Below are 26,390 nucleotides of genomic sequence, written 5' to 3' on the forward strand. Positions count from 1 at the left end.
AGTAGTAACAGAGATTATTGGCCTTCCTATTATTTAATGTTAGTGCTCCTTAAGTACCCATTTTACTATATGATTAGGAGTTGTTTTGGTAAATTCTTCGGGATGATTCATGTACTAACCCGCCACTTGGCACCCGAACTTGACTGTTTTCGATTTTGTCCTGGATTTTGGAGCATGATGCATTTTGACAGGAAATTGTACATTTTCGGAGATGTTTTAACGCATGGTTACAACTGGGCTAAGATGAGGAATAAGAGGAAGAGGCCACACGCGAAAGATGGGACCGAAAGGGACCAGAAAGGGCCCAGGCCGGCCGGCCTGGAGCCCTTGGGCCGGCCGGCCTAGCCCATTTAGGAGCCCAATCGGTCTCAGTTTTCTTCAGCACGAAGTATGCGTCAACCCTAATCTATGTTTTACCAAAACCACCGACCATATCTGTCTATAAATACCCCGAAGTAGCCGTCAAAGAAGGGGGCATCTAGAGGATCGCAGAGAGAGGAAGCATCCAGAGATGAGTCTCAGAGATCCATTCGAGTTAGACACAAGAGAAAGGCGACACCGGAGGCCTCATCGTCTCTCGGCGCCGCTGCAAGTTGGAGGACAGCAAGGGATCCATCCTTTGCCGGAGATTTCATCACCATGATCGACTACGCTTCGCTTAGCTTCATGGGGTAAAGTCCTCGTTTGTTCATGGGGTTGTAAGGAGATCTTGAGTTGTAATTGCCGAATCCTTTATGAGATTGATCTATCACGATTCTTGTTGATGATGCTTTGATGCCTAATAGTTCGCAACTTGGCTTTGGGTTTGCTTTGCTCTTGCATGGTTTACTTAGATTACATCAACTATCGTGTTCTTGTTGATTCGTTGCCGATTATCCTCGTGTAGTGACAGTATGCGGGAGGGAAAGGTTTTGATCATGAAACACACCTTTGGTAGATTAGATCCGTTCTTCGTTGCTTGGCGATTACATCTCTAGTGATCCTAGACCCTATGGACAAATGCTCTTCATATCTTGTGCACACACCTATCATTGCTCACTAGTCTAGATTAGATTAGATTGGTTAGATTAGATCTATTTCACACTCAATCATTCAATATAGATCTTTTACCAACATCATTAGTGCTTAGTTAAGCATAGTAATACACTTGTTCCGTGGATTGATAAACCTTGGGGGAATACTCTAAGGGAAAAGCTACACGATCCGTGCGCTTGCGGTACGTAAATTGGCGCTCTAAGGAGCGTCAACAAGCTTTTCTGGCGCCGTTGCCAGGGAACAAGCGATTTTGCTATGTTTAACTTTGTATTAATTTTGTTGGTTACTAACAGCTAACCTTTTTCCTAAAAAATTTTTGTTTTCTTGTTTTTGTTTTGATTGTCTAGATGGCCCATCTCATTCAACACGTGGAGGAAGGAGAAAAATCACTAAGGGATTATGCAAGCCCGCGATCGGAGGACTTCGACATGCAAAAATCAGATTCGGTGTTGCGAGCCACCGAATACGAGATCAAGCCTCAAATCATCAAGATGGCGGCGGCAAACCCCTTTAGAGGAGATGAGACGGACAACCCATATAGACATATCAAGTGGTTCACAATGCTATGCAACACAGTACAACAAGACGGAGTTCCGCTAGCTTGGTTTAGATGGAATCTTTTCGCATACTCACTTGCGGAAGAAGCGAGAAGATGGTTTGCACTACCATCCTTCGAGGTAAAAGGAAATTCGGATGACTTGATGAAGAAATTTTGCGAGCGGTTCTTTCCGTTAAGTAAGGTTCAACATATTCGGAAGCAACTGATCAACTTCGCGCAAGGAGAAGAAGAAGGGATAGATCAAGCATGGGATAGATTCAATGGATTGATTGAACAAGGACCGAAGCTCGGATTTTCCGGTGAAGTACTCTTGTATACCTTTTATTTTTCCCTAACCCCCGAGTGCATGCAATTTGTTCAAATGTGTGCAGGAGGAGATCTCATAGAGAAAACACTCACGGAAGCTGCCCAACTCCTACAAAAAATCAGCAATGGTGCGGCCATGCGAAGAGATTGGGAAAAACGATGTTCGGCAAGCTCCGAGGAAGAATCTCAAGTGCGGGTGCTTGCTGGAATTTTCAGAAAAGAGGCATCGGAAGCGAGGGAAGAACAACCGAAGCATGGGAAAGTCATAGAGACAAACCACGATGAAGAAGCATCGATCCGGAGTGCAACGAAAGATGACCCGAAAAATAAAGGAAGAACCATGGGCACCGCCAAATCGCTAAGGGAATTCGAGCAAATGGATTGGATACCAATTGACTTCGGAAGATTGTTCGACAAAGCAAGACCGCATCCAAATCAGCGAGGAATGGCGAAGGTGATAGCGGAAGACTTCCCGCCGGATAATCACATGGGATATACATTTGGCAAGGAATCGGCTGGTGATATTATTCGGAAACTTTTTGAAGAAAAAGAGGAAGAGATTGACTTGGACGAAGTGCTGGAGGTAAAAAAGATCATGGGACTGAAATCGGAATCATCACCCTACGTGCACATAGCCCAAGTATATGCGATTGGAAGTGATCAAGGCGAAGGTAATCCATCACCCACAGCTCGTGTTGATTGCATGATAGACGGAATAAAATGTTGCAATATTTTATGTGACGTTGGCGCCCATGTTAGTGTGATGAGTTCCAAGGTTTATGTTGAACTTTTTAACAAAACATTGAACTTAGATGTTACAATCATTAAATTGATCATGGGAGATGGTAGATTAATCAAACCGCTAGGAGTGCTTAGAAATCTAAATGTTGCCATAGCGGGTAAAAAAATTCCTACCGACTTTTTTGTGATTAATGCTAGTGATGATGAATATGAAAGCATAATCCTTGGAAAACCCTTTCTCAAATTAGTAAATGTTGTTCTAGATGTTGGAAAAGGGATTGTCACTTTTGATCTAGATGGAGAGAAGCGCACATTTGAATTTCATTCGAAACCGTCTTTTGCTTCACCTCTACCTCTTGATAACGAAGAGGTAGAGGGCATTCGTTTCATTGGTTCTTTCAGGGATCCTCTCCAATGCGCTTTGGAGAATGGAGACGCTCAAGATGATCAAGACGGAGAACTAGTGGAAACAATGGAAGAGTTGAAGCCGCAACACGGGAATTTGGAGGAAGAAAAATTTGAAGACATTGGAGAGTTAGAACAAGAAGATGATGGTGCGCCCGATGTTGAGATGAAGCCACTACCCAAGGGATTGAAATATGAATTTTTGGGAGATGGCAACACTTTTCCGGTGATTATTAGCGACGAATTGAGCCCGGAAGAGACGGAGAAGTTGCTGAATTTATTGAAGAAGCACAAAAAGGTGATCGGCTACTCGATTAACGACTTGAAAGGTATTAGCCCCGCTTTTTGCACACATCGTATACAACTCGAGGAGCAATACAAGCCGGTCGTAGAGCATCAAAGAAGGTTGAGCCATGCTATGCGTGATGTGGTGAAGAAGGAGGTTATCAAATTGTTGAATGCCGGAATAATATACCCCGTGCCACATAGTGAATGGGTAAGCCCCGTTCATTGCGTTTCGAAGAAAGGAGGACTCACGGTTGTGAAAAATGAGAAGGAGCAATTGATACCGCAAAGAACCATCACGGGATGGAGGATGTGCATCGATTATAGAAAATTGAATAAGACAACGAGGAAGGATCATTTTCCACTACCATTCATTGACGAGATGCTAGAAAGGTTGGTAAAGCATTCACACTTTTGTTACCTTGATGGATACTCAGGATTCTTCCAAATACCTATTCATCCGGATGATCAACATAAGACCACGTTTGCTTGCCCGTATGGAACTTTTGCATATCGGAGGATGCCTTTTAGATTGTGCAACGCACCCGCTTCTTTTCAAAGGTGCATGATGGCTATATTTTCAGATTTCATAGAAGAGATTATGGAGGTATTCATGGATGATTTCTCGGTGCATGGTACTAGCTTTGAAAATTGCTTGGCAAATTTGGAGAAAGTTCTTAAAAGATGTGGAGAGGTTGATCTTGTGCTCAATTGGGAGAAGTGTCATTTCATGGTGAAAGAAGGAATTGTCCTCGGTCATGTTATCTCCGAGAGAGGGATAGAGGTGGACAGAGCAAAAATAGAAACCGTGGAGAAATTGCCACCACCTACGGATATCAAATCGTTGAGGAGCTTCCTCGGTCATGCCGGATTCTATAGGAGGTTCATAAAGGATTTTGCAAAAATCACCAAGCCATTGACACAACTTCTCCAAAAAGATGTGGAGTACATTTTCGATAGTGATTGTCTTCACGCATTTCGAACACTCAAGCAATCCCTCATAAGTGCTCCTATCATGCAACCTCCGGATTGGAATCTACCTTTTGAAATCATGTGTGATGCAAGCGACTATACCGTAGGAGCCGTTTTTGGACAAAGGAAAGAGGGGAAGGTAAATGCTATCTACTACGCAAGCAAGACTCTCAATGAAGCCCAAGTTAATTATGCAACAACGGAGAAAGAATTGCTTGCCGTGGTATTCGCCTTCGAAAAATTCAGATCATACATAGTAAATTCAAAGGTGATAGTTTATACCCACCATGCGGCAATCAAGTATCTCTTGTCCAAGAAAGATGCTAAGCCACACTTGATTCGATGGATCCTATTGCTACAAGAATTCGATGTGGAGATAAGGGACAAGAAAGGGGCAGAAAATGTTGTGGTCGACCACTTATCAAGGATGAACCATGGAGATGATGGAAAAGAACCGATCGAGGATCAAATGAGAGATGATCACCTATATAGAATTCTCGACAAAGATAGTTGGATGAATGAAATAATAAGGGCAATAAAAGGGATGCCCTTGGATCACTTGGACAAGAATGCAAGGAAAAGAGTGATCGCGGAAAGAAGAAAATACTATTGGGATCCACCATACTTATATAGATATGGAGAAGATGGAGTCCTAAGAAGATGCATACCGAGGGAGGAACGTGAAGAAGTTCTAAGGAAGTGTCACTCGTCGGGATATGGAGGACATTATGGGCACTTTAGAACTCAAGCTAAGGTATGGGCTAGTGGATTCTATTGGCCCGAGATGCATGAAGACGCGAAAAGATTTGTTTCGACTTGTCCGGAATGCCAAAGGACGGGGAATATCTCGCAAAGGAATGACATGCCGTTGAACTATAACTTGCAAATAGATCTATTTGATGTCTGGGAATCGATTTCATGGGACCATTTGTGAACTCAGATGGATTTGAGCGTATATTGGTGATAGTGGACTATGTTTCAAAGTGGGTTGAAGCTATGCCATGTCGGAAGGCATCAACGGAGGAGTCCATAAACATGATTAAATCAGTAATCTTCCCTCGATATGGCGTCCCGAGAATCTTGATAAGCGACGGAGGAACACACTTCACGGGCAAAGACTTTGGTAAATGCTTGAAGAAGTTGGGAATTGAACATAGAGTGTCCACGGCTTATCACCCCCAAACAAACGGACAAGCGGAAACTTCGAACAAGCAATTGAAGGACATTTTAAAGAAGACCGTGGTAAAAGGAGGAAAAGATTGGTCGAAGAGACTAGATGATGCACTATGGGCATATCGTACGGCACACAAAACCCGATTGGTATGACTCCTTATCAATTTGTTTATGGAAAAACATGCCACTTGCCGGTTGAGCTAGAACATAAGGCGTATTGGGCAATGAAGGAGATGAACTTTGATGCGGAAGCTGCTGGAATTAAAAGGAGAATCCAAATAAGCGAATTGGAGGAGTTAAGATTGAAAGCGTACAATAGTGCATCAATTTACAAAGAAAGGATGAAGAGGTGGTACGACAAACGATTACAAAACAAGGAATTCAAAGAAGGAGACAAGGTCCTACTCTACAATTCAAGATTCAAACTTTTTGGCAAAGGAAAATTGCAAAGCAAATGGGATGGACCGTACGTCGTACACTCAGTTTCACCCACGGGAGCGGTGACAATCATGGATGTGAAAGGTGACCAATATGTGGTGAACGGACAGCGACTAAAAGTATTCTTGGAGCCCGACGTCGTGCCCCTTCATTATATCGACATATACACCATGGAGGAGGAACCGGAACGTCAAGCCTAACGACGTTAAGCAAGGTAAGTTTGTAAATATTCTCTTTTAGATTTTATTTTCGTAGTTTTATTTTTATTTTGGACGAACTTTGAGTAAAACATAGGCTTCTAATTTATTGGTGAGCACCTCGGAAAAAGTTGGAGTCCAGGGGGCTGAAAAACCCCCTGGGCCGGCCGGCCCAACACCCCTAGGCCGGCCGGCCTGAGCCTTCTCGTGTGCGAATCGGTCTCGATTTTTGGTAGGTGCGAGATAAGGAAATTTCAAACCTGTGCCTTATAGATTTCGCATGCCAAAACCGAAGAGATATTGGACTTCTCGTCAAAGTCTTTTCGGGACTTAAATAGAGGCGTGGGTTAGATCTATTCTCTCATACTTTTCAATCTACACCACCACCTCGTGAGAGACGTCGACAATGGCCGGTCCAGCGAGCGCAAGAGCTATGATTGAAGCGATGGAGATCAATGAGAGGGGCATGACGCCCGACACCCCCACGCCAAGGACGCCTAACCCCATCTCGGCAACCGGTGCGCAGCCCCCCCCTTGTCGAAGCAAAGCGATGTGAAGCGAAGGCCCCTCCGAAGAAATTCAATACTCAAGCAAGGATGAGCGTCGGAGGGAAGGGCCTTCAATGGTGCAACGAGAAGCTAGCTCAAGCCCAAAGGGTGGTCGTCATCATCAGCAGCGACGAAGACGAAGGCGAGAAGTGACAAGACAAAAAGCCACCCGCGCCTAGGCGTTCCTTGCGCCTCCTCGGAGTTAAAAGAAAGAATTACATCGAGCACACCCCGGAGCCGAAGGATTATGCGGGGGACAGAGATTGGGAGAGCATCATGAGCCCTAGTTCATGGGGCGCCACCGGTCATGACTACGATGATGATTGGCCGGGGTGGGCAGAAGAGGAGAGAAGGGAGGAAGACGACCCCTCCGAAGGTGATAGCGGCAAGAAGAAGAAGAAAGACGACGACGAGCCCGAGGACGACAGCCCCAACCGCAGCGGGCATCACTCCGGGTGCTGTTCCAAGTGCCGCAATGAAATCGCGGATCTCCGCGCCACCATCGATAGGTGTCACGATCGAATCGTGGCAATGGATCGAAGGATGGACGACATCGAGAGCTTGGTTGAGAGAGACTACAACTTCCTTGTCCACAACATAAGGAAGTTATTCGGGATGGTCAGAGATCTACAAAAGCAAGGAGGAGGGCGCCCTAGATACAATTGCCCTAGGTGCCGTTGAGAACACCGACGAGCGTCACACCCGTATTTTATATCATTGCGACGAGGACGACGCATAATCTAAGCATGGGAGGAAAGGTGTGACATCGTAGATTGAATTTTGTTAGTCTTTGTTTACTCGAAAGTTCGTCGTGTGCGTGTCTTTAATTCCGCATGTGTGAGAGTCATAGTTTAGCGTTGTGTGCTTTATTTTTCGCATGTGTGAGAGTGAGTTTTAACTTAGTGTTGAGTCATGAAAACAAAATAAAAAGAGTCTTTGTTTTTGTTGGATTGTGCATTTTATTTATGCATTCAGTTTTACTTTATTTTCTTTAAAGCAATTGTTCACGAGCGTTGTCATGAAAATTAATTCGTATTTGTGGAGCTTAGTAAATTATTCGTCCATGTTAATACCCACACTTGAGCTTTGATCTAGTGCTTGGTTTTGATTACGCTTGCGAGTAAGGCATGATTTGGAGGACTTTAATTTCATAAAAATAAAACCCCTACAAACATAAGGTTGATCAAGTTCTTGGCAAGATGAGAGTAAAAATCCTATCATCCACAAGCTATATTTGTTCCACCATAAGTATTGGATGTACATTGAGTTGAGTTAGGATTTCTTTCTCTTGGGAGTTTTAATTTCGAGCAATGATCATGTCCGTATTTTTCATCTCTGAATTGCTAGCCACGTCAATATTTGGTAATGAGAATTCCTCATTGGAACAACTCATGAAATCTACCAGATTCCAAAACCCGAACCTGAGATTATCTTGTTTATTATCCTCTTCCTTGACCACAACCCAATTGTGAGGATACGTTCTGTTTCTGCGCATGATTTGTATAAAACATAATTTTGGGATGAAGTAAGGAAGGAGTACTAGAAAAACGGACCGAAGCCGAGCTGGGAAAGCCCCAAGCCGGCTGGCCTACACCCCATGAGCCGGCCGGCCTAGGCCCCTCTGGCCTCGGCTCGGGCTCCAAAAATTCAGGGAGCCACTTTGGAGATTTTCCTATCTATGTTTTATAGAAAGTGTCCTATGAAAAGGTTCGAAGAAGAGAAAGAAAATTCGGGAGAAAGAAAGAAAGAAAAAAAATGTATGAGAAGTAAAGAATAAATGAAGGGATTCTATGATTAGAGAAGTGCAAAGAGATATCACCTTGTTGTTTGAGAACAATATCCTCAATTCCAACCATGTGCAATCCGACAACGAGGACGATGCTTGTGCCTTGAAGTCAATCTTTTTGTATGCCTTTGCACATGTCCACCATTCTAAATCTTCTTACCCTTGAACCCTTTACTTTATGGAGAAGCTCTCATGATCATTGGCTCGGAAGGTAAGCAACCATTAGAAGGTTTTCTTAATTTGACAATATATGTATATACTTTGCTAAGCCTCACATATAGCCCCACTTTATACTTGAGAGACTTTTGGGAGATGAGAGTTTGTAAATAATAATAGGATAGCCACTTATATCGAGAGACATGAAAGGACTTGTGCAAGAATTTTGGGTCTAACCTTTGTTGCAGGGTATTTTGCTTCTAAAAAAAAAGAGAAACCTCCAAGGATGGCAAGAAAAGCAAGTGTTGTCGATATTCGAGTTGCCGGTTAAAGGTAAGAGTCGTGGAGTAATATTGGATGAGTTTTTAAACGCCCATGATATGATTATCCTCGCTGCTCCTCTGACCTTTGTTTGAAGAAATATTGTTAGACTTGTTTGCATAAGTAAATTTTGCAGTTCGAGAACTCTTGAGCAACCCTTGGAAGGATTTGATGATTTGATTTGCTCAAGGACGAGCAAAAGCTAAGCATGGGGGAATGTTGGCGCTCCTTAAGTACCCATTTTACTATATGATTAGGAGTTGTTTTGGTAAATTCTTCGGGATGATTCATGTACTAACCCGCCACTTGGCACCCGAACTTGACCGTTTTCGATTTTGTCCTGGATTTTGGAGCATGTTGCATTTTGACAGGAAATTGGACATTTTCGGAGATGTTTTGACGCATGGTTACAACTGGGCTAAGATGAGGAATAAGAGGAAGAGGCCACACGCGAAAGATGGGACCGAAAGGGGCCAGAAAGGGCCCAGGCCGGCCGGCCTGGAGCCCTTGGGCCAGCCGGCCTAGCCCATTTCGGAGTCCAATCGGTCTTAGTTTTCTTCAGCACGAAGTATGCGTCAACCCTAATCTATGTTTTACCAAAACCACCGACCATATCTGCCTATAAATACCCCGAAGCCGCCGTCAAAGAAGGGGGCATCTAGAGGATCGCAGAGAGAGGAAGCATCCAGAGACTAGTTTCAGAGATCCATTCGAGTTAGACACAAGAGAAAGGCGACACCGGAGGCCTCATCGTCCCTCGGCGCCGCTGCAAGTTGGAGGACAGCAAGGGATCCATCCTTTGCCGGAGATTTCGTCACCATGATCGACTACGCTTCGCTTAGCTTCATGGGGTAAAGTCCTCGTTTGTTCATGGGGTTGTAAGGAGATCTTGAGTTGTAATTGCCGAATCCTTTATGAGATTGATCTATCACGATTCTTGTTGATGATGCTTTGATGCCTAATAGTTCGCGACTTGGCTTTGGGTTTGCTTTGCTCTTGCATGGTTTACTTAGATTACATTAACTATCGTGTTCTTGTTGATTCGTTACCGATTATCCTCGTGTAGTGACAGTATGCGGGAGGGAAAGGTTTTGATCATGAAACACACCTTTGGTAGATTAGATCCGTTCTTCGTTGCTTGGCGATTACATCTCTAGTGATCCTAGACCCTATGGACAAATGCTCTTCATATCTTGTGCACACACCTATCATTGCTCACTAGTCTAGATTAGATTAGATTGGTTAGATTAGATCTATTTCACACTCAATCATTCAATATAGATCTTTTACCAACATCATTAGTGCTTAGTTAAGCATAGTAATACACTTGTTCCGTGGATTGATAAACCTTGGGGGAATACTCTAAGGCAAAAGCTACACGATCCGTGCGCTTGCGGTACGTAAATTGGCGCTCTAAGGAGCGTCAACATTTAACAACTGCCTTTCTTTGGAGAAGGGAGCAGTAGATCCTCCAGGTTTGGACTCCTGTCGTGTAGACCAGGGTTGCTGCTTGGGTGACATTGAGAATTTCTGCTGCTTGGCTTTTCCTTTTTCCACCACCCTTTGCTGAACTCGGGCTAACAAAATAGCTTTGTCCACAGTCTGAGGCAACAAGGACTGAACCACTGCTCCTATGTCATAACGAAGGCCTCTCACAAACTGGGACACAAAAAAACAGATCATCAAAAATCCTTCATTGTGCATACATATCCCGTACTGTAGATTTTCAAAATCAGCAGCATATTGCTCCACAGTGGATGTTTGAGTCAATTCGAGTAATTCTCCCACCGCATCCCTGTAGTCAGCAGCCCCAAACTTTTCCTCCACGGCAGAAATAAATGACTGCCAGTCAGAGAGTATAGTCGGTCAAAACCCACCGGCGAGTAGCGACAGGCAACAAGAAGAGCCGGGAGGTCGCCGGGGCGCTGGCAGGCACTGCTCCCTCGTCAACGGCCCGCAATCCTGGCACACGCCGCGGCTTTCTAAGACGTAGGGCGTGCCACCTGACCTATACCCGATCAGGAAGGTGCGGACGTGCTTGCAACGATTTGCCTGCATACACAAACACGTGTAAACATTAGTCCGAGCCGTGGTCGGCTCCTCGGGACGACTCTTGCATCAGCTTTAAAGAGCCGATCGAGTCCCGGTGTCAGATTGGATCTGCATATCCAGATGATAATGGATAAAGCAAATAACTGTAAAGCCGCTTCAATTGAATCTAGCTAATCTAATCCACAACGGTAAAAGCTTCACTGCTAGATCGGAACATCCTACACGTAGTTAGGCCTAGCGAGCGTAATAAACAACTAAACCTTAACCAGAATAGAGGCCTAAGAATAAGCAAAAGCCGATTCCCGGATCAATTCCCTGTTAAGACTAAGGCAAAGCATCTAATACGTCGTCGGATCGTCCAACCCGTTTGCAAGGCCTAAACTAGCAGATATTACGCCAATTCTTAAATATAAGAACAAACCATAACAGATCAGATCTACTAGATAGAAAAGAAGCAGGGTGTTGTCTCCGCGCAACTAATTCTATGCGACGAGAATTAGCATAAGATTAAAACGTGACTGCACAGAAACAACATGATATTCGTAGATGATAAAGAACCAAAGCATGATAGATCTACTAAAAGTCATGCTACGAATATCAGGATAACTAGCATTACTCGCCATAAAAAACGCTTCAGTACGAGTAATACCAAGGTAAAAGCAAGAACAACGCTGCCCTGATCGCAAGAAGCGATCAGGGCAGCATGGCGCTTATTTGGATGAAACCCTAGAATTAGGGGTGGCGGTGCGCCGAGAGTTGTTGTTTGTGAAACGTGATGACGTTCTTTTTTTTACAAATATCATAGGGTACATATTTATAGTCCAGAGACTTAGAAAACAATCTAAACTAACGTGTCCATATCAGACTCTATCTCTAACTCAAACTGAAATAAATCTAAGGATACATGGCCCACACGGCCCAAATGCTCACACAGGAGCCGATTCGCAAGCCTCCTTCAATTTCTTCATTAAGCCCAACTCACTCACGGCCCATTAATTAACCTGTTAATTTATGGCGATAACAGAGAGTCCATATTTTCTTTTAAACACTTGCAACCATTTAGAGGCATTGTCATCCATATGCAGAGAAGCAAAAGTGGCTTGCACAGCAGGTGGAACATTGTATAGCTGAAAGTAATCCTGACACTTCGAACGCTAGATGCGAGGATTGGAACTAGTGAAATGGGGAAAAGCCAACTTAGGTAAACCGTGTTTCAGATGATTCGCTCCATCAGAACCCCCACGATGACCACCTCTATCCAGACGCGAAATGGGAGCAGTGTGAGAGGTACCTTGGTGACCCTGATGAAACGGGTTGATCGCAGAGACGTCGGATGTCGTAGGGCTGGGTGGATAATTGACTAGAGGACGCGTAGAGTTGAGCGTCAATCGTGCCACCGCTTGACCAGTGCTCTCGATCTGCTTGGCTAACACTTGTTGATCCTTCATCATCTGCTCGACCACCTTGTTTGTCATATCGTACTGAACTTCCAACTTGATCTGGGTGCCGATGATGTCGTCGACCTGGGAGAAAAGCAGATCAAAGTTTTCGGCGACGCGATCCCACCGTTCCTGCGCGCTAAGCGCTGACTGCTCCATCGCGGAGAGGACGAACTGGGTCTGAACCGATGGCTTGGGGGGCGCCGTGATGACCACACCGGAAGCAAAGCGAGCGCGACTTGAATTGATGTTACCCCGAGAGGCTCGAGAGCATCACTAAGCCGACGGGATTCAGCAGTCACATGCCGGAACCCACAAACCGCGCTGAGGAGTTCGACGCAGTGCCGCAGATGTAGACCCAATTCGAGAAATCGCTCTCTGCGAGAGCCCCAATTCCCCAAACTAGAACCCTAAGCGGCGAAAACAACTCTGTGGGCAACGACGCAGGAGCAGCTAACCGTCGATTGGCGGTGGACGCCGAGATCGGAAGGGAAAACTCGGCGGAGCAGATCGGGATCTCAGCGATGGAAGATCCGATCGGGGAACAGGATAAGCGCAGGCGATTTGAGCGGTAGTGTGGCTAGGATAACTGAATCTGATACCAAATGTTATGCCCCGTGGCCGCGAATCGAATCACGACGTGAAATCACACAAGAGGATGCAAATTCGGAGGGGGCGGGGCGAGGCAGAGGACCCTGACTCCCGACGAACCCGGGTTCTGTTTCTTCGAAGGAAAGGGATAATATTCTGTTACAAACTCTCTGGGGTTTATAGCCCTCTCCACGCCCGCGCCACATGCGCACTCAACATTGTAATACGCCTATTACAGAATACGTATTCTCCTTACACACACGTACTCATCTGAGGCATTACACCCTCACGAACAGGGAATCGGGGCCGCGCGGCCCACGCGGGTTCCTTGGAGGTGGGAGAGGTGCGCACGGCGCCGGCGGGAGGGGCGCGCTCGCGGCCGACTGGTGGAGGGCCTGGTGCCCGCTGGAGCCCGGGGGGTTTGGGTGGGGGGCTGTTGGGGTCACCCGTTTGACCCAGCAGACTTGTCATACTAAGATTTTTCCACTTCAAATTTTATGTTTTGGGTCTAAATTGGTTCAACAAATCAGTCCACATGTATAATCCAATCAAATTTGTTTCGGAACAATTTTTTTTGTTCCAGAACAATTTTCAGTTGTTCCAACAATGAAAAAAAATTGTTCTGAAATAAAAAAAAAATTATTTCACCGTGTGTGATGATTTGACTGCCAGTCACATGTGTGACCCTTAATATTTCCGGTATTGGTGGCGGCGCCATGGCCGGGCCGCGGCTGGTGCGGGTTGCGGCGACCGGCGGAGGGATGGGTAGCAGTGGCATAGTGGAAGCATGGGTGGCGCGGTGAATGGGCCGGCTAGGGTTCGTAGGTTTGGGCAGGCCCTGTATTACGTTGAGTCGCGTCACGGCGCATGACACGACTCAGTCGCGCCAAAGCATGTAGGGTGACTCACTTGCCACAGGCGCGGCAGGTCGGTCGCATCGAAGTATATGGTGTGATCCTTTGCCACGGCCCTTGTCGCGACCAAAAGGGTTAGTTTTTAAAATCTTAAATCCACATGGATTATTAATAAAATATTAAATTAAAAAGGATTAAAATAAAAAAATTCCTACTTCAACCTGTGTAACCGCGGACTAGCCCAAGGCCCAAAAAACGGAGGCTATTCCCTAATAGTTATTATAAGGAAAAAAGTATCCGACGACCTGTCGCTCTCACGTGGAGCGCGCGACCCGGCACGGCCTGCCGCGGCCTGCTGTGGTCTCTTATCGGATTAAATTGGGCCGCCGTGGCCCATCTACTTTTATATATTGTTTGCGCTAAAAAATGTGATAACTTTCTCCTATTTAGTCCGATTTCAAATTTGATTGCACCATTGTACTCTTCTCGATAAGATCTACAAAACTAGATCCATGATGCATATATTATGAAATATTTTTTTATAAACTGGCAACTTATATTGAATGTGCAGTAGCTACTTATGTGTTAAGTGTCTAGCAACTTATATATGATCCAAACAATAAATTATGTAGATAAATTGCCATAAAATTTATTTTACCTTCATGTTATTTACCTCTATGAAGTATCTACATAAGTTACCATATTGTTTCTATATAAGTTGTTACCTCTATGAAGTATTTGCATAAGTTACTATATTATCTCTTTATAAGTTGTTAACATATATACTGTATGATATTGTCTATAAACAATTTATTACCGAATCTTTACAAGTTGATACATTTGTCTAAAGTTTTCACTAGAAGAAATAGACATACAACATTAGTTGCTATATAATATCATTACGTTGCATCTATATTTATGGTTGAGTTGTATAAAAAATGATCTATCAATTTGCACATAAGTTGCTGTATCGTTGTACATAAGTTACCACGTGCAATCAATATAACTTAACTGGCGCATAAAACAACTTCCAAACATATCAAATATGGATCTTGTTTTGTAGATTTTATTCCAAAAATCATAATGGCGCAAACGGAATTAAAAACAAATACTTGATTAGAGAGTAATGATCATTTTAAGAAAACATATGCTTTTCCCATTGCTCATGTCACTCTAAAAGGAACTTCCTCTCACTGCATGCATATTCCTTCCTTCGGTTGACAGTTGCGAGCAGTAAAACAAATCAAAATCTATATGTCAACGTTGAGTATAAAGTCATGTACTACTCATATATAGCGCGACGGGTCGCACATTAACCTAGTCCTTATTATAAAAATTCTCGATTACCTATATACTATAAAAAAAATTGTGATTTCTACCCAACCATCAACTCAATTTTGTCTAGATTCAAATGCGCTTGCCGTCCATATCCGTCACGTTGACTCCCCGTTGGACTGAATGTTGACGCTAAAAGGATGAGAAAGTGCCCCTTGACCCCTCAGCTCCTCTTCTTCTCCCTGTATCTTCCACGGCAAGACAAGCACCATCGGTCCCCCTCCTTTCTCAAATCATCCAGCCGCACCAGCCATCTCCTCTGCCTTTTCTCCCTTCTGCTATTCACGCAAGAAGCTAGCACCATCGCCTTCTTCCTTTTCCACTCCAAGCCAACGACGGGAGCACCACCGACCTGTTCCCTTTCTGCTCCTCTTGCTCGAGCAGATCAACACCACAACGCTGGCGACCACGAGCTGGACGAGAAGAAGCACGCCGTCAACGCCGACCCGGAGCTGTACTGCCCGTACAGGACTGCACGGCGCGCACACACGTCCACGCGGGGAAGCACATCTTGCCATCCCTCGGGCGGCGACGCGCAGTTGTGCCGAGGCAGGCGAGGCCCCAGAAGCAGATGCGCCGGCAACGCGCGCGGCATCACGGCGGTGCGGCACCGGCTGGTCGTCGCGTCTCCGGTGTGGAAGGCCGCGGACGAGTTGCGGCGGGACCTCCCCCATCCCGCACAACCACAGAGCGCAGCGCGGCGCGGCTCCATAATGGAGTTGGGGAAGGCTGGGCGTCGGGGTCGGGGATGACGCGAGGTGGGAAAGGCGTAGGCCGGGGGGGCCGCCGTAGGTTCGGCCGCGGTCGGGGACGGGAAAGAAGAGGCCGCCGCCGAGCTAGCTGGGGACGGGAAGGGAGAGGCCGCTGCCGTAGGACCAACGCGGGGGACTCCGAGGCCGAGTAGATCTCGAACAAGGAGTCGTCGTCGGAGGGGACAACCTCCGCCTAGCGCAACGCCTTGGACCCGGCCGAGCAATGGGAAGAAAGGCTGCTAAACACATGGGTAAAACAATCATTTCTCCTGGCCATTTGCTGCCGTTAAGTCAAATATTGACGGTAGGGGCACCGGACTCCAGACAAAATTGAGTTGATGGTTGAGTAGGAATTACAATTTTTTTAGTGGTATATAGAAAATTGAGAATTTTTATAATGATTCTGAGGGAATACCTCAAAAAAAAAAAAACGCCGATGGCCCGCCTATTCCTTCGGCCTTCGGCATCTCCTCCCCATCCTCGCAAGCTCCTGTCCTCTCCCATGGCGCTGCTGCTGCCCCCTCCCGCCCTCTCGCCCAAGCTCCCCTTCCCCTCCGCTCCCCGATCAGCTAGGCCGCCCCGCGTAAGATGCACCAGGGTCACCACCGACACCTCAAGCGTCTCCTCCTCTCCTCCCGCCTCGTCGTCTTCTCCCTCGACCTCCTCGCCGGCGGCGTCGGACGGCGCTGTTGGAGGGAAGGGTAAGAAGAAGAGGAGGCCCCTCAAGCCAAGCTTCGAGGAGCAGGCCCTCCGACGCTGGTCCACCAGGGCGCCCTCCCCGCGTGCCTCCGTGCCCTGGGAGCAGCCTCAGCAGCAGCAGCAGCCGCCGCCGCCGCCGCCGCACCGGGCTGACCGGGAAAGAGGCTCAAGCGCGACGTTGCGGTCCATTGTGGACTATTTCGCTGGCGGCTCCTCCGCCGATGACAGCGAGCGAGAAGAGAAAGGGGCGGGCGACACCGCCGCGGTCCGGGCGGAAGCGGCGCGGGACAAGGACGATGGACCACATTTCCGGCCGAGCTATCTGCTTGGGAACAAGCCGGTCTCCGCGCCGTGGATGCACGGTGAAGAATCAACCAATGAACAGTGGGTTTCCAGTTCGGTGGCCGAAGGGGAGGAAGGGGTGGGCATGGATGACATTTCTGATGATGAACTGGGCTTGGTGGAAGGAGATGATGAGGAACTGGACCTTGGTGATGAGCTCCTTAACGGGGAGTTCAGAAGAGGAATGGTATGAGGATTATGCCGTACCGACTGCAAATTCTTCCTATGGGATGGATTTGGTAGTGGACAGAGGTTATAATGTTGGTGGGTCTGATAGGAGTATGAGGCCGGGTAGCGTAAACAGCATTGTTAAAACCTTGAGGAGTTCAATGGAGGAAAGTAGTCCAAATGTCACAATTGAACAGTCTAATGCGGAAGAATTTGTCCAGAAGCTGGGCCCTGTGCTCCTACCATGGGAAAGGGAGGAGGAAGATGATGAGGCGTTCGGTGGTGGCAAGGCGGGGAGGCGCAGCAACACTGAGCTGGCAGAGAGGACTATCCCAGAGCACGAGCTGCGGAGGCTCAGGGATGCGGCATTGAGGATGAAGGAGAGGATAAAGGTTGGACCAGGAGGGGTTACTCAGGACATTGTGGAGAACATCCACAGGAAATGGAGAGTGGATGAGGTGGTTAAGATGAGGTTTGAAGGCCCTCCGAGCCTGAACATGAAGAGAACTCATGATTTACTAGAGGTGCCTAATTTTATGGTTCATTCATATTTATGTGCAATTTTTTCAATCCAATAAAAAATGGTTTGCATTAATGATCTTGCTTTTGTCAATCAGGATAGGACTGGAGGAATTGTTATCTGGAGGTCAGGGAGATCAGTTGTGTTGTATAGGGGAATGAACTCCAACCTTCAATGTGTGCAGTCATATGCGAAATTTACAGAAATTGATTCTGATAAGGACGTTGCTGATGCTAATAGTGCTGTACCGATCCATGGAGGTCACAACTCGCATAAGTCAAGGGCAGATGGTGTGAAGCGATCAACATCTACAGGCGATTTCTCTCTAGAACTAGAAGCCACACAGGCATTTGATATTGATGCCTTCTTGGATCAGTTGGGACCACGGTACAAGGATTGGTCTGGTCGCAGCCCTATCCCTGTTGATGCTGACTTGCTTCCCGGTGTAGTACCTGGCTACAAACCACCATTTAGACTACTTCCCTACAAGATTAAGAGCACTCTAAGAGATAAAGAAATGACAGCTCTACGGAGGCTTGCAAGGCAAACTGCTCCTCATTTCGCTCTAGGTATTGGAGTTGTATCTGAATTCCTTGCTTCTACCAAATATTACTCAATCTTCAATTAATTTGAACCCTTTGTATGTACTTGTCGATGGACAGGGAGAAACAGAGAGCACCAAGGCTTAGCTGCTGCTATGGTTAAATTATGGGAGAAAAGTGCTATTGCAAAGATTGCCATTAAGAGAGGGGTCCCAAATACATGCAATGACAGAATGGCGGAAGAAATCAAGGTAAAGCTGTATAAAATTTCAGTGCATGTCACAGTTATCTTGGCTTAAAGCTTGGGGTCGTTTGGTCGTCTCCTTGGTGCAAATGTAAATGTTTGTGAGTGCCTGAGCGGTGCTTTTTCAGGAGCCTGGTGTGGTCTATCTAGACCAATGTACTCTTTTCTACCTTAATGAAATTACGGTGCAGTTCTCCTGTGTTGTTCGAGAAAAAAATTATTTCAGTGCATGTCACAGTTATCTGTTAGCTCAGCTGCACGCTTATTATATGATTAAGTAACTTCTGAATCTGATAACTCTATATGAGGATAACCTGCTTAAAATCATATAAGTTTGTTTATATGCATCTATTCTGCTCTTGCTCTACTATCTTGTAATGATCCAACCTCTGACCATTGCATCCTAGGATTTGTCTCATGCTTAGCCATGAAAGTATGGTAGCTGAGGAAGCAATGAGACATAATTTTGCACAGAGCACTGTAGACCATCCATTAATTGATATTTTGCTGTATATATATTTTTTTTTTGCTGTTCCATGCTAAATTTTCTCCTCTGGTTTGTCTGAATCATCTAATTACCTACTTTGATTGATTGCCACACATGGCTGATATCAACTTCCAAATTTTGGTCATTGAATTCTTGCTGCATATTGCACCCCGTGCGTTTTTTGAGTCTGTGTAATAAAACACTTGCAGAAATTGACAGGAGGAGTGCTCGTGTCGAGGAATAAGGAATACATCATTTTCTACAGGGGCAATGATTTCATAACACCTAAAGTAAGGCAGGTCTTGGTGGAGAAGCAAGAACAATCCATTATTCAACAGGATGAGGAAGAGCTGGCTCGGCTTAAAGCATCAGCCTCAATTACAAGCATCCCCAATGAATTGAAGGGCCCTCTAGTTGCTGGCACTCTTGCAGAAACCACAGAAGCAAAATCTCGATGGGGAGACTCGCTTAATGACAAGCAGAGGGAAGAGGACATGAAGCGTTTGGCTTTGATGAAGCACACCTCTCTTTTGAATAACTTAAAGAGAAAACTGATTTTAGTATGTTTTTCAAAATCTCTACCTGGAACAAAGTTTCCTTATTTCAGTTTTCATTGATTCATATATTACACTCTCTATTTAGAAGATGTTATTGCGACCATTGTGCATAATAGTTATATATTTATATTAATTTAATTCTTTTGTACTTTTAGGCAAAAACAAAAGTTGCAAAAGCAGAGAGGGCTTTAGCAAAAGTTCAGGAATTTCTCTCTCCGGCAGAGCTTCCAACTGATCTGGAAACAGTTACAGATGAGGAGCGTTTCCTATTTCGCAGAATCGGCCTCAAAATGAGGGCATTTTTGATGCTTGGTATTGCCGATCCTTTTCACTATACAGTTGCAGTAATGCATTATACTAGAATTCATGAGATGAACATCTGATGATCCACATCTATTTACTAAAATTTCACAGGCAGACGAGAAGTCTTTGATGGAACTGTGCAAAACATGCACTTGCATTGGAAGCATAGAGAATTGGTTAAAATTATTGTGAGGGGAAAGAGCTTTGCACAAGTGAAACATATTGCAATCTCTCTAGAAGCTGAGAGTGAAGGTGTTCTTATTTCACTTGACAAGACAACTAAAGGATATGCAATCATTTTCTACCGGGGTAAAAACTACAGGCGCCCCCAAATCATGAAGCCTAGGAATCTATTAACAAGGAGACAAGCACTGGCGCGCTCTATAGAGCTCCAAAGGCGGGAGGTAACTTCACTGCACTGTGAACTCTGCTCTTCCGTTTTTCCTTTATGTGTAAGTTGTATTTACCTCTTATCCACTGGATGGGTTGAATTTTCAGGCGTTAAAGCATCATATCTCAAGTCTGCAAAACAAGATCTGGAAATTGAATACGCAACTTGTAGGGCATTCGGTTCCTTGGCTCTTTTTTTTTTTTTTGGAGCAACTTCGGTTCCTTGGCTCTGAGTTTTCTTATACTCTCTTGTTCAACTCACTTGTGATAATACCTTTTGTTTGTTTACCATCATCAGGTACAGATGAAGGCGGCCAAGGAAAAAGAGGATTCAAAGCTACTTCAAACAGTTGAGGATGATCTGTCATCAGATGATGATGATGTAGAGGTATGGCTAATATATGAGGCAAGAGCATCAAATACTTAGATTGCAGCTTTCAAGTAAAAAATACTTAGATTGTAGAAACAACCTCCTACATGAGCTCGGAGATTGCTTTTTCCACCAGCAAGATATTTTGTTATAGCTTTATTTTTAATCAAGATGTTCCTTGAGATATTTATCTCAAGGTCTTTTACTTGCCAATGAAAGTTGATAGGAGATGCTTTGATTCCAGGATGAAGGGGAGGAGGCCTATTTACAAACTTACAGCAGCGACGAAGAAGAGGATGCGGATGATGATTCCAATGAATATCTTTGAACCAGTGTGGTTTTAATCTGTTTGTGAGAAAGCGTGACCGGGAGAAGGCAAAACTCAAGGAAGATGTACCTGCGCATGGCTGCAAAATTCAAGGAAGATATACATGCGCATGGCTGCAATGCTTCAATGCAGGTAAAGCATCGGGTCCTAAATGTGAGGTGAAATCTAGGGTCCATCTTATAAGGGAAAATTGGCCGCTGGACACCGTTAAAAAGTGGCTTTTGCTCCAGGCCACTAAAAAATTGTGGCTTTGCTGGGACACATTAAAATTCTATGGTAATTTGCTACGGGACACTAGATCACTTATAATATACAATTTTAATAAAAGGCTACTGGAATTGACTCATCTACCCTTCCCTATCTTCTACCTGGGCTTGAGTGCTTGACTTGATTCCATTCCCCACCGGCCGATTCGATGTCGCCTGAAGGAGACCCCTCCGGAATCGAGCGCCGCGGCCGCCGGGAGCAGGCTCCACTGCCGGAATCGAGCGCCGCGGCCGCCGGGAGCAGACACTGCCGGAATCGAGCGTCGCAGCCGCCGGGAGCAGACCCCACTGCTGGGATCGAGCGCCACGGCAGCTCGAGCGGGCGCCGCATGGAGGGTCGTGGGCAGACCTCCAAGGAGCCGCATGGAGTGCAGCATGGGGGCGCTCGACTCCAAATCCACCATTGGCGTTGAGATTGCCCTCACTGTCAATAATTTTTCTTTCCCTATCAAATGAAGATTCGATCTCCCTTTGCAGGTGCCGCCTAGTTCGTGATTCCCACGGCCCTGTCCTCCTCACTCGCGCCGGTGCTCGCCGAGCCCTCCCGCCCCCACGGTTGGGCTCGAGCTGCGGTCAGGCCTGGCTGCGGTGCGCGAGAGCGCCGGCCATGGCAGCGGCAAGGGTATACTTGTCCTATATGATTGTTTTGTGACTCATTTGATTAGAAAATACTATTATACACACTATAGTGTCCGGTAGCAAATTAACATAGAATTTCAATGTGTCTCAGCAAAATCATAATTTTTTAGTGGCCTAGAGCAAAAGACATCTTTTAACGGTGTCCAGTGGCCAATTTTCCCATCTTATAACACACCTAGACATGGTGACTCAAGTCCTGACAGCAACCTTGCTTTGGTGGAACCAAATGAGGCTGGAACTTCACTCTGGCACTGTTTGCAAACAGTTGCCCCAGGTTGTGCTGTCTATTGCTTGCCGGTATTCTACAATTTGATACGGTCTCCATCAAATATGCCCAAGCTGTCTATCTATGCTGTGGAAGCATTGGTGTTGTAAATCTTCCTTCCTCTTGCCTGTATCTTACGTAGTACCTCCTGTAATTCATTCAGTGTTGTCTAAGTCTGTTCTGCGCCTTGAGGCATCGCCTTCATATACTTATTTCACGAAGAGAAATATTGCGAAGGTACAAAGTGTAGCTTAGCAATTGCCTTGATCTGATGGTAATCTTTTTTTAGATGAATAATTTGTATTTATAAGGGTAAGTGTAAATGCGTATACTTGAGCTTCTATGTTTGTACTGTTTTTGAAAAAAAAAGAATTTGGTCTGAACTCTGAACAGCAGTTCCATTGCGCGCGATATCGACGGGCACAGCAGTCTCCTGGGCGTTTCAAGCCCGTCTAGTTTCGAGGCCGTACTTTCCTTGCCAATGAAAGTTGATAGGAGATGCTTTGATTCCAGGATGAAGGGGAGGAGGCCTATTTACAAACTTACAGCAGCGACGAAGAAGAGGATGCGGACGATGATTCCATTGAATATCTTTGAACCAGTGTGGTTTTAATCTTTTTGTGAGAAAGCGTGACCTGGAGAAGGCAAAAATGAAGTAAATGGACTCACCGCGTCAGCAATGTTGTCAATCAAGTCGTGGAGGCTACAGCCTGGAGTACTTATTATCGGCAATCTTGCAGAGGTTAGGCTGGCATTTGATGGGGACATATATGGGGCTGATGTCGCCGGGGGGGGGGGTCTTGGATTTGGATGGCTGGCAAAAGAAATCTGACAATTTTAGAAATAGATAATAACATTAAACTGAAGTTGGAATTGGAAAAGGAAAGCACATTAATTATCTCAAACTGCATACGCAAAAGGATTTGCATTTGATATCAAACTGAATGCCCAAAAGGATTTCCATTTGATCTCAAACTGAATGCCATTTGATCTCAAACTGAATACTCAAAAGGATTTACATTGAATGATTCTTGCCTGATTTTGATGTGGATGTATCACCCAGAAGCATGACATGAATATCGTCTCTCAAGCGTACAGCTGTATACATCATCCGGTAGCCTTTACGGTAAGAGTGGTTTAACACATAGCAAGAAAACACAGTTAAGGCGTATGGAATAGCATTGTCTTTTCTGTAAAAATTTTCAGCAGGGATTTTGAAATATTCCTTGCAGTGCAAAAGAAGTCTACATGGAACATTAACATTTCGAGAACCATGAGAATTCCAGTAACAAGTCAATAAGATAAGTGTGGCTCTTATTTAAAAAAGGGGGGAAAGAGATAAGTGTGTTTTTTTGCATTACATAATATAATATCAAATAACCATAACTGAGAACATAAATAATTTGTTACATGGAAACAAACAAACTCAAGTATAAAATGGAGAGTATAAAAAATGCTGAAACTATTATATCTCAATGTGCAAAATAACTAACAATTGGAGCTTTGTTGATTGTCTGCAAGCTAGTTATAGAACAAACTGTTTCATGTCAATATAAGAATTGGTGCATGCACTATGCCGCAAATCACCATCAGTAGATAAAGATAACATATATGTTTCCTTCACTGTTGTCATATTAGTGTGGCACATGAGAAGACCAAAACTAAAGAACCAATCATCCAAAGTTAACGACCGAAAAAATTCAATCATGGTACATGAAGGGATTCACGTGCCCGTATAATGAAAGTGAGCATGAACAACAGTGTTGATCTTCGCAACATGTTTAACGCACGTTGATATATCACAAGCATCAGCAAAATAGAATATCTAATGCCAAGATTATAACAAAATAGTGGCCAAAATCATTTTACAGATGCATAAATCCTCAGTTATATCTCGTTTGCAACTTTTGGCTTGGATGGGATGTAAAAGGAGAGAAAAGTATTAGTAGGTCAAGATTTCACTAAATTCAGAGTTATCTCTTAACACTGATCTTTATATCTGATCCAGAAAAGCACATAGCAATCAACAATTGATCAGCAACAGGGCAATTACAGAATAGCCATAGCAAAGCCTATGATCCATAGTTCCATTGGATTTTGGATAACCAATTAATACTGTCAATTGTGGTTGCCGCTACAAAATTACAGATAGCCGAGTTGTTCGAGTACTTGTGACAGACCCGCCAAGTTAAAATGCTTAATTAAGCATAACCGCCATCATTTGGCGCATTAGCTTAATTAAGTGTAACTTGACAGGCTGTTTCCAACCCACAGGCCGACCGAAACACACCAGAAGTCTCGCACGAAGGCGAGCGCAGAAGGTACCAGCATGATACAATCTTACAAAAATAGCAAATTATATTAAGACTTTTACAAAACAGCTTAAAATTTAAAATTTACAAATGAAAAGATAGCAGCGGAAAAGAATCTAACATACAGAGCATTTTTACTAGAGAATAAATAAAACAAACTAAATAAATCGAGAGCTACCGAAACGTGAAGACAAGGCGCCACATCGAGCCCACCGATATGACACTTAGTTAGCTCATAAACCTGAAATAGGGTAAACAACAAACCCTGAGCAACTAATACTCAGCAAGACTTACCCGACCAGTGGGTATAACTTAGCTCATATACCTAGACATGCAAGACCTTTGGCTGGTGGTTATTTTGCAGAAAACAGCGACTAAAGTGAGTCCTTAATTTCCATATTTTAGCTCCAGATTCTATACAAATTAACCCTAATCCAATATTTGCATAAACAAACTATAGCAAATATGGTGGTGCAATCAATAATAATTCAATATGTTCAACATTATATATATATATATATATATATATATATATATAACTCACATTCTAACATTTTGCTACGATGCAGCAAAGAGATCAAGACCCTCATAACCGCGAGACACGGCGAATCGATTCGATTTAACCTTGCAAGGTGGACCTAAGCAACACGGCACGTATAAGCCCCGTCGGACCACACGTACCAACCCTTCCCCTCCCCGCCTCGAACTACAGGACCGCCCCACCATCATATGGTCCGCCGAGCTCAACATGAGACCACCAAAAGTAATACATGCATCCCCATTTCTCTGCGACTACTCGACTACCACAGGAGGTGAGATGGAGTCCTGTACTTTCGAAACAAGGCAGTACTAGGCTTACCGGTTTCGACTACCTCCTACTCCCGGCATGCGGTTAGTACAATTCAATCCCCGATCAGCACTGCCGACAACGGCCGGTCCTTAATCGACACAGACGGGACTAAGACAACCAGGAACCCTGTCCTGCTGCCATACCTATATATCATCACCATTCCCGTCCGGTCTTCAATTTCCATATCAACTTCAATATCTCATGTACTGGAATATAAATATATCCTAATTCTCGCGAGTAACCGGAAATTACTCGACCGCTAAATATCCTATATCTCGCGAGTGACAAGAAATCATTCGGCTTCTACCGAGAATTATTAAGCATAGCATTTCTATCGTCCTATACATACTAGTATAAACTCAAAGAAACCTAGGGATCATGCAACTAGGGTTCCAAACAATTCCTAAACCTAATGCACGAGTAATAGAGACATATATAGGTGTCATAATTTGAAATAATAGGACATGCACCGGGGCTGCCTGGGGTAACACTAAGTCAGTGTTAATGTTATTAAGGCCTTGGGCCCTTCCGACCTTGGGCCGGGTCGTTGGTTGCTTCAGCGGGTCCTTCCATCTTCTGGCGATATCCGTCGAACACCGTCTTGTGGGTCGACTCCAATACTGCGTGCTTCACGTCCACATGTATACCTCTAGCGCACCTAAATGAGGTGCAATAATGCATATGCATGAATATATATGAAATGTCAATTAATGCACATGCATATGACACAAATTAGTGCAGCTAAAATTCCCTACTTACAAAAGAACCATACTCAAAAATGAACTAGTTGGCGGACTGTCCGCTATGCAGCAGCGGACTGTCCTCAACTCAAACTTGCCGACCTACCAGACCTACCCACGTCTCTGGATAAACTTACAACTATACGGCGGACGGTCCGCGATCCAGTAGCGGACTGTCCGCAGTACAACTCTGCCAACTCGCCAGAACCTACAACGTTTCTGGATGAATTTCTAGACTGACTGGCGAACTGTCCGCGCCTCAGTAGCGGACTGTCCGCAACACACCTACGCCAATCCACCAAAGACAACGACATCTCTGGACGAATTTCTAATCCTAACGGCGGACCGTCCGGCCCCCCTTGGCGAACCGTCCGCAGTTCACTCTGCCAAACCACCAGAGACGACAACGTCTCTGGACAAAAT

The 26,390-nt window shown here is 44.9% G+C and overlaps 1 pseudogene; it reads left to right on the forward strand.

Annotated features, from left to right (window-relative positions):
* Positions 1-16,366: 16,366 nt before the first annotated feature.
* On the forward strand, positions 16,367-22,418 carry LOC120677612 (annotated as a pseudogene).
* The last annotated feature ends 3,972 nt before the right edge of the window (positions 22,419-26,390 follow it).

This window comes from Panicum virgatum, chromosome 2K (assembly GCF_016808335.1).
Source record: "Panicum virgatum strain AP13 chromosome 2K, P.virgatum_v5, whole genome shotgun sequence".
Classification (NCBI taxonomy): domain Eukaryota; kingdom Viridiplantae; phylum Streptophyta; class Magnoliopsida; order Poales; family Poaceae; genus Panicum; species Panicum virgatum.